The sequence below is a fragment of the Coptis chinensis genome, chromosome 6 (assembly GCF_015680905.1).
Source record: "Coptis chinensis isolate HL-2020 chromosome 6, ASM1568090v1, whole genome shotgun sequence".
NCBI classification, from domain to species: domain Eukaryota; kingdom Viridiplantae; phylum Streptophyta; class Magnoliopsida; order Ranunculales; family Ranunculaceae; genus Coptis; species Coptis chinensis.
Window position 1 is genome coordinate 54,225,080 of NC_141461.1, and position 9,682 is coordinate 54,234,761.

General features: G+C 36.2%; 1 long non-coding RNA gene across 1 annotated transcript; it reads left to right on the forward strand.

The window, feature by feature from the left end:
- The first annotated feature begins 729 nt into the window (after positions 1 to 729).
- Positions 730 to 1,675, forward strand: LOC147493633 (uncharacterized). The gene is made up of 2 exons (XR_015198866.1): positions 730 to 1,063; positions 1,322 to 1,675. It is a non-coding gene; the product is annotated as an uncharacterized LOC147493633 (long non-coding RNA).
- Positions 1,676 to 9,682: the final 8,007 nt, after the last annotated feature.

The following is a 9,682-nucleotide window of genomic DNA, read 5'->3' on the forward strand; positions in this document are numbered from 1 at the left end:
TGTAGCTTTTCTTTTCGGTCGTCATGACTTCCACTTGAACCAATACAACGGTGGAGACTCTCTCAGAGGAATTTCTTCAAACACCTAGCTCTCAATGCTAAAGGTGGAGTCTTTCCTCACACACCTTGTTCCAATTATTCAAAACCGTGCTCTGATACCACTTGTTGGGAGATTTCACTAGAAAGTCACACCTCAATCTAGCTACTTTCTATCCCAAATGATTTCAACTTGGAGATCACACCAAGGAAATCACCCACCCAAGACTTTGGTAGTTATCACAACAAACTCAAACAAGCAAAGCCACTAATTTATCATTACCCATAACAAGCAAAACAATAAATAAGGAAGTAAATATCAAAGAGACACAAGAAGATTTAGGTGGTTCGGTAAATGTTACCTACATCCACACAAGAGCCGAAGTTTCCTTTATAAAGAAAGATTGGAGAGTTTACAAGAGATATCAAGAATCAAGAACAAAAGGCCTCACTCAAACCCTAGCTCAATAGAGCTCCCACAATACCCAAGAAATGAATATCTCAAAAGTTGTCTCAACCCTAACCATAAGTTTTCTTTATATAGGTGGGGAGAAAATTTCATGAGAAAGTGGATTTGGTTATTGAAATTTCGACAAACTGTCAAAATTTCATAATATTTCGTCAAAGACAATTTTCGGCTTTGTTCACTGGGCCATCCAAACTTCTCAAGGTTGGTCACATCAGGCCGACTTCGAAACAGGAAGGAAGAAATGTGCATGAATCTCAGTTGGTTCTCTTGGGCCGTCCAAACTTCTTAAAGTTGGTCAGATCAGGCTGACTTCGATGCAGGAGAGAAAAAACTACACAAAGGTGGGACAGTGCTGACGGGCCGTCCAAGAGTGAAAAACTGGCTTAATCCAGCCATCTATGTTTCACAACCCTTAGTTCCTCACTACCATCACCGGAGCAAAGCTCGACGGTTCCACAAACCCAACATCTTCCTACTGTTGTCTTCCATGCTTTCATCACCACCATCTCTCTGGGACAACATGTTGAAAATTGAACTTCTTCTTCTTGAAACAACCAAGGTCATTTTTAACACTTAATTGATTTATTAGAAGTCAGTTTTCTCTGTTTTCATCTATAGAGAAGTCGATTCTTTTTAGATTTAGATCAATTTCAATCGACAACTTGGCACTCAGGGGAACCAAGCCTATGAGAAAATCAGTTTACAATGAACTCACTGATTTGCATTTTTCGTGTGGAGATTTTGTTCTGTGTTGGTAAGAATTAGGAGCATGATTGAATACGAGTGAATTTAATCTATGGGTACTATTCTTTTACAGGTTGGGTTCACTTGAAGCTTGCGGAGAAGGCAAATGAAGAAAGTTGGTCTGCTTTTTCTGAGTCAGATGAAAGGGCCGAGTTGGTGGTGCAATCGAGAGACTTGAGGGGCACCCGAAACACGAAATTAGATTTCAGAAGCATCCCTAACATAAAGTAACTGCAAAGAGAAGATTAGAACAAAGAGATTTTTGTTTTTCCATTTTTGTATTCTGATTGTGAGTTACAATTTTGTAGTCGCTCTGAAGTAAACCTGATTTTAAGCAAGAATGAAGCTTGTAAAATTCTCTGTGCTGATAACTGCACGGGAGGTGTTACTTTCTCAAATTTTCAGGAATTTATTATCATTTTTTTTATTTTTTGAAATGTGAATTCCATTAAACTAGATAAGCAATGAGAGCCATTGAGCTAAAAAAGATGGGCCTTCTGCACAAAAGCAAGGCACCAACTAAACTCTAAAAGTATAGCACTAATATTGCATGACAGAGTTTGCAAAATGAAAGGTAAGAGTTTGCTGACTTTGCTCTAACAATAAGGTCACCATTTTTAATCATCTCAATGATTGCTTCGTTATCTCGAACAATATGTACTTCATGTCGATCCACTTTTGTGCCAATAGCATTGCAACTTCAGCCCCAAAAGTTGTGCTTCCTCATCATCTCATGCTCTGGTATTTCGTGTTTTGCTAACTGTACAAACCTTTCATTCTCTGGTATTTGTTTCCCGCATCACAAGCAAATTCCTATTTCGGTCCACTCTAATTCTAACAGTTTTAGAGGCCTGCTTTAAACTGAGATTGTTTCATCCATGCTAAAGGCCAAGGGATGAAAGAGCACACATTATTTTATTGGGTCTCCTTCTCAAGCCTAATCATGACTACAATTAGAGTGTCACAAGCTCTGCGCGATACTCAGAAAGGACGGTGTTGACCCAATTTCGTAAGTGGAAAACATAAAACCCAATACCTAATATCAATTCGGGGTCACCAAACAGAGATTGGCTTCCCAATTCTTAAACATTTAATGTGACTATTTTGAAAAGAATCAGCGATGAGATATTTTTTTAATTAATACAGCCTTAATTAACTCAGATGAATGGTAATCTCTGTTCTCTGATTCTCCCATCTGTCAAAAGCTCGCAGCGTTAAAGGGAGGCTCCCCAAGACTATTTGAAGTCCTCGAACAGTGTATTCGAAGATCCAAGCTAACGAAAAGAATAATCAAAAGCTCTTTCATGATCAAAACATTGTTGGACTTTATTATGCCTTCTTTCCTGTAAATTTCGAAAGATGGGATTGTAGAATTAAGAACTACGAATTACCATTGGAAATATCAGGCAATCTGTTCTCCTGTACTTTGTTCACCACCCTTTTAGATGCTTCAACTGCAATAATGCCAATAATATAACTTAAAAGGAGTCCACACACACACAGACGACTAAAAGGTGCACTCTTTTGATGTCACTCCTGCTACTCAAAGTCCAAATAGCTTAATAAAACTAGTATACTGCCTGCTACTAGGAGGAAATAATTTTGGAGAGAGAGAAAAAAGGGAGAGTCAAAAATAGCTTAATAAAATAAATATACATGGAGGTGTATGTGTAGTTGTGTACACGACCTTCCTATGTGGTTTTGGTTCACAATGCCTTAGACACACATCAACACCTCATCCAGATTCCACAGAAACATTCTGATATTGTTTTATAAGACAACGGTTACATAAAATATGGAGTAACATTCTTTATTAGTGATCTATTAACGTTTCTTTCTTTCTAAGTGTGAGCTATTACCTCGTTCCTGTCCTAAATCCATTCAGAACGTCAAGTTATCAGTATCACCCAGAAGGATGTGAAGGGATTCAATGTGGCTGGATGAAATATGATTTTGAGACCTTAAAGATCCCCAAAATGGATTGACTGAGACTGATCTTAAGCTTCCATGACAGCACCAATCATATATGGCATGTGACCCTTAAGATGGGAACTATACGTTTGTATGGTCTAATGACCAGTAGGGAATGGATCATACTCATTGTCACTAAGTACGGTACGGATTTAAAACGGTGTACTTGAACAAAAAAAACTTAGTTCGTGTTTTAAATGGGCTCGGAAAAAAACGAAAAAAAAAAAAAATAATAAAAAATAAATAAATAAAAATAAATAAAAATAAATAAATAAAAAAACGTGGGGAATAACAAATGGGTTTAAAACTGTAAAACGGGTTTAAAACGTATAATACGTAAAAGAAACGATAAAAACTGATGATAAATAATACAATAGATAAAGAGTGATTTTTTATAAGAGTGGAAAAAATAATAGGCACATAAAATAAAAATAATAATAATACAAATGAAAGAAAATTCAAATACATAAAAGTATCAAATTATCATTGCTCATCCAAAGACTATAACTTTTAGATTCAATACCAAAACACGACTCTAAATAAGATATTACTAATTTCCAACCATAATGGCATAATCAAATATTACAAATAAGTTGATAATTTTAAAATTTCAAATTATTAATAGTCCAAAGCAAAATAGAATTGTCTCAATAAATCAATCTAACGCCCACTCTTCAAAAAAGTAAACTCTAAAACCCCTTTTTCTTCTTGCGTTTTCTTTTAGATTATTATTATTATTATTATTATTATTTTAAAAAAATTAATAAAGTTTTAAACTTGAGATTTTCAAAATCTCGGGTTTTAAATTTTTTAAGTTTAAAACACGTTTTTTTGAAAAACTCGGATTTTAAACTGGAACAAGACCCCTTGCCAATAACTCGGGGTTTAAATGCGTTTTTTCAAAAAAACGCCAAATTTGATGACAATCATACTAAATTGAATGAAGCAAGAAGACAACAGGAAAATTACCCTTGTACTTCCTCTTCTTGTTAGCTATCCTACGCTTCCTCTCTTCCTGTGTTAGCTCTGCTTCCTCTTTGATGTCTCCTGATAAGCACCCAAAACTGTATTATAAAAACCTGTAGAGACATAACATTTCGGTCAATTTTGTGCTTAATAATCATGAAATAATCGCATCTTCGTGCTTTTTGCAGGTTGGAGCAACTAATGTAAAAATTATGATAAAGCCCGATTTAAGCACGGAATAGGAGTATACACATGCCTTCCGATCAAGCCCATGTGAAGCCCAACAAATTCGGACTAAAGCCCAAAGACTCAAATAGTACGTAATCCAATCGAAACGGGATTACATGCATGAAGCATCAAACTTCCGAAGCTCATATCTCTTGAACCGGGACTCGAATGCGACGAGTGAGTGCATCCCGACGATCGCTCACGATGAACTCTACAAATAGGCGGAAGTTGTAAAATGCCAAAAGACCGGACTGCCATCGGACCTCGTGACGTGGACCCACTAGGCGGGCCCATAAGATTTGATGAGTCATCATGCAAGTCAAGACAAAGGTGCAAATAATTGGTGCAATTTTGACACCTTGCATGAAGTTAATGAGTTAGTTGGATTTAGGTGATGATTATCTAAAAAAATGAAAGGTGTCAAATGGGAGTTAGTTGTGGATAAGTGAGAAATAAATGAGAGGAGAGTGTTTCACGTGGGATAAGAGAAAAAGGCTCTCTTATGTAAAGGGGGGCTGATTTTGGGAGTAAGAAGCTTTTACTTCTTTGACTTTGACTTTTTCATTTACATCCATGTCTTTAATTTTGTTTTTTTAGTTCTTAGTTTTTAGAGAAAAGCTTGTAACTTGTTAATGGGGGAACTCTCTCTAGTTTTTAATAAACTCTTCTTCATTTAGGTAAACAGGTTGTAGTTTTCTTGTTTCATTCTCTTTCTTTTTCATTTCACATATCTTCTTGTAGTTTAATTCATCCTAGGATCATGAGCTAAAACTCTCCCGAGGGGAGGGTTAATGATGCTCATGTGAGGATCATGCTACAAATTTAGGATTCCAAAATCACTACTTAAAAGACTTAGGTTCTATTTTTCATCCCCGTCCCCAAAATGACAGAGATTGACAATTATCCGATCAATTGTTGTAAAAAGTAGAACTAGGAGTTGGAATGATATTTCGAGATGAAAATATCATTTCAATTCGACATGCTAAAGCATGATATGTTTAGAGATAGGTATATTATGTTAGGGATTTGAGATGGTAGTGACTGTTTCTAAAAGACTTGTAGCTAGGCCTTGCATGAGTAGGATTAATCCTTCCCTATCTCTCTCTTCATTTAACTATAAACAAACTTACAAATTTTAGATAACTTGTGTAAAAAAAAATCTACCTATAAAATCTTTCTCATTTAGTTCTCCAAAGTGTAGATTCCAAATGTGATCATTTAAATTCTTGTCTTAGAAGTTGGAACGAAATCCCTACTCGAACTAGGACTAGACATTCTCAAAGAAAAAAAAAAAGTGAGTAAGGAATTATTGAGTTTTAGCACGTAGTAAGTCAACTTCTAAAAACACCGAAAAGTGCAAAGATCAAATGGCGCCATTTGCCATTCTAAAGACCCAAGGACTGTGGTTTAAACTGAATTGCTCCAAGGGAAAACCCCACGCCATCCTTTCATATATTTCTTTTTTCTTATGTTTTCTTCGTTTTTTAAATTTCCGCATTTTTGCTACCGATAAACATTCCGGTTTTGGTTGAACCGACAGTTTCCAAATGCTAGGACACGAAACTAGGCTACAAGAATCACTAAGCTTCTTGTGAAACATTTGGTCCATTTTGTGCACGCTTTTATTTGGTGGACTTAAGGGAAGCTTGCGGTTCCAAATTTTAAATATTTTTGCATGCTTCACATGTATGTAGTTATTGTGTTATAGTTAATGGACTATATTTTTAGTATTAGGGTTAGTAATATGCATGAATCATGTGAATATTTGTGAGTATATATATGCGGTTAACGGTCATGAATTACATATTAATGTATATATACAAAAAATAGAACTGTTTGCATGGTTATCTATATATATATATATATCTAAGTCACATGTTTAGCATATATATTACTGAGTGAGTGATTATTTGCATGTTAGCATCTATAACTTAGGAGTTATACATAATAATTAGGATGTGTTTTGGTATTTTGGCCATAACTTTGGCTACAGTTCTCTGAATAACGTGTGTGAGCTCAATTCGGAAAGATCTCGACGGCGCGCACGCTGTCTCCACCCAGCTTTGCTCGGTGGAGGTCATTTTCGAGGTCAAAATCAACTGTTTTCCCCTCCAAAATCATCATTTTAGAAAATGGTGTTGTTTAATAAGTCGATTTTGTCATGAAAGAGGAGAACATTCCAACGAGGGTTAAAATCTGAGTTGGGTAAGTTGTTTCTAAACCCTAAGGGGTGAAGCTGCTCTCTATATGACATTTGCAATCTCAATGAGTATTGACAAAATCGAATTATTATGCAATACAAAAGTCGTATTTTAGTCTACGTAAAATACGTTGCCTGTTTAGTTTACGTTTTCACATTTTAGTATATATATGCGTACGTATAATATTTTCACATGCTACCATATCTAAATACGTATGAGTAATTCAAATTTGCCTGTAACTGTAGATATACGACTACGCAATATCGATTTACAAATTAGCGTACATATACGTATTACTGATGTATATTTGCCTGTACGTATGGAAATATTTATCGATGATACAACCTTGCCTATTCGTAATAGCTATAGTTATGAGTAGAGTATCTTCACATGCTCTGCATCTAGTATAGTATGAGTAGATCGTATTTGTATGTTTGTATTTTCACCCTTGCATAAATCGTAAAAAATAAATAAATAAATAAATAAAAATTAAAAATTAAAAAAAAAAAAAAAAAAAAAAAAAAAAAAAAAAAAAAAAAAAAAAACCGACCTTGCATAAATTTTAATTCCATAACTCTTAATCATATTCCAACGGTGTCTAGGAAACTTGACAGATTGAGGTTACTTAATTAGAACCGTGCTTTCGCACCCGAAAGCCTCCCCTCATATCTCTCTTGTGACTGGTCATTTGTTTTATGTACACGTATTCCTAGTTTCACCGCTACGTTAGCGAAGAACTTAGCCTACGTTGTTCAACTCTAATGATTGAACATAATTATAAAATTCAAGAAATAATAAGTTCCTTCATCAATTAGATCTAAGTTTATGCTTGCATGAGATTAAGGTCCGGTTCTACTAAAGAATTTCAACATACTTATCGTAGGAGAAAATACGATAAGCAGCGGTTCGCGTAAGTTCTCACCTCCACAAAGTTCTTCATCTATTAATCAACAAGATTCCTTGTCACATTTTCCATCATTCATTATGGTCGACGAAAATCCAAAGAAATGGAGAAGCCCCCTTTCGGACTTCTATCACGACCTTACAGAAGGACCTTCTTCCCCGTGCATCAAACTTGAGGACATTGTCGGTGATTTTCGATTCCGCCAAACGCTTTTAGTTTGTTACCTATGTATCATGGTTTGGATCATGAAAAACCGTATTAATCATCTTCGTAGGCTACAACAAGTAGCCACAACATTTCACCATCCACCGCCTCTAAGGAACAACTCTTGCTTCGGGTGTTTCCATTCACTTTAATTAGCGGATAAAGCGTCAATTTGGCTAGCGGGACAACAGCCACAATCCATAGACACATGGAATAAACTTGTTCAAGCTTTCATGCTTCAATTTTACACTCGAAGAAAAAACTACCAAATGCTTGAAAAAATTCAATTCTTTTCAAAAATCCTCATGAATCCTTTTTACGGAAGCATGGAGTCGCTCTTGATCTTCTTTTAGAATGTCCTCATCACCAACTAGACAAAGTCGTCTTGTTCGTTCATTCTTTAATGGACTTTCTGATCATCAAAAAGAAACTCTTGATATAATGAACGGCGGTTGCTTCATGGACAAAGGAGCTACTGAAGCATATACTTTTCTTGACAAACAAGCGAAAAAAGGTACACATTGGGGTAACACTGATTCTTCTAGGTCATCTAAGGATAATGTTACAAAAGCTACGTCTATTTTTGAGGTAAAACCCGATCCCGAGGTTGAAAAAATTGATAGAAACCCTCACTAAAAAGTAGATGCTCTTGTAGTTCAAGTAAACGATCAACTTCCACAACAGGGCCATGAACGTTAACACTTCCCCATGTGTTCTATGTCTTAGTCCAGACCATCTTGATGCTTATTGTCCCTTGTTACATGCTACCCCTAACCAAACACGGAGGAGGCATGTGCATTCAACATTCCTAATGCACCATGGAGACAACATCCTAATTTCGCTTGGCTCCGAATAACCAACAAATGGCTCCTCCGTGTTTCGCAAATCCACTGCTCGACCAATCAACAATTTTATTCCATACCGCCAAGGAAATAATCAGCAATACCAACAAAGTCAAAATCAATTTCAAAGTAATTCAAATGCTAACTATCAAAACAACCGCAGCCTTTGTTCCAAATAATCCAAATTCGCTATAATCAACAACTTCTCAAAGAATAATCGTGAACTAGTAACTCTGTTGCAACAACCTATGCCTCCCTATCGATAGGACAAGTGAGATGTTCTTCGCTTACATGAACCAACAATCACAAATCCTAACGCCTATCCAACAATCAATTCAACAATTAAGCAAGACAAGAGCGGAAAGGCGTGTTTCCGCCAAGCGGTTCAACCCTAAGCCAAACAAACACGCCTTTGAACTCACTAATATACCTGGTACAAGTACTCCAACCCAAGGTGAGGTGAATGCAATCACTACTCTTCGATCTGGGAAAACCGTTGATAATCAAATCCAGATGCCGATGATAAAACAAACGATACCGGAGGTTCCAAGGAATCTGTTTCGGATAATGAACCTCAAATGGACACACCAAGTTCAACGTCACAATCTAAAAAAATTGGGAAACGAACAGTGGACCATTATGCCAAATTCACTTAAGGCACCATTTCCTGCCTGCTTTGGCAAAGAATAAACCGGATGAAAACTTTGATGAAATTAGGGGAAACCTTTAAAAATTTGACAATAAACTTACCTTTTCTCGATGCCCTAAAGCAATTACCAAAACATGCAAAATTTTTTGAAAGACATGTGCACCACAAAAGAAGAACAAATGTGCCTCAACAGGCTTTCCTTCTTGAACAGTTTCCTTCCATCATCAATACAATGGTATAGTAAAATACAAGGACCCCCGTAGACCAACAGTTCCATGCACATTAGGTGATAAGTATACGGCTGACGGCATTACTAGACCTAGGAGCTAGTGTGAACTTACTTCCTTATTACTTATTCAAACAACTAGGTCTACATGAGCTTAAACCTACCACGATGACTTTACAATTAGCCGATCGATCCATTAAGCATCCAAAGGCATTGTGGAAAATGTCCTTGTAAAAGTCCAAG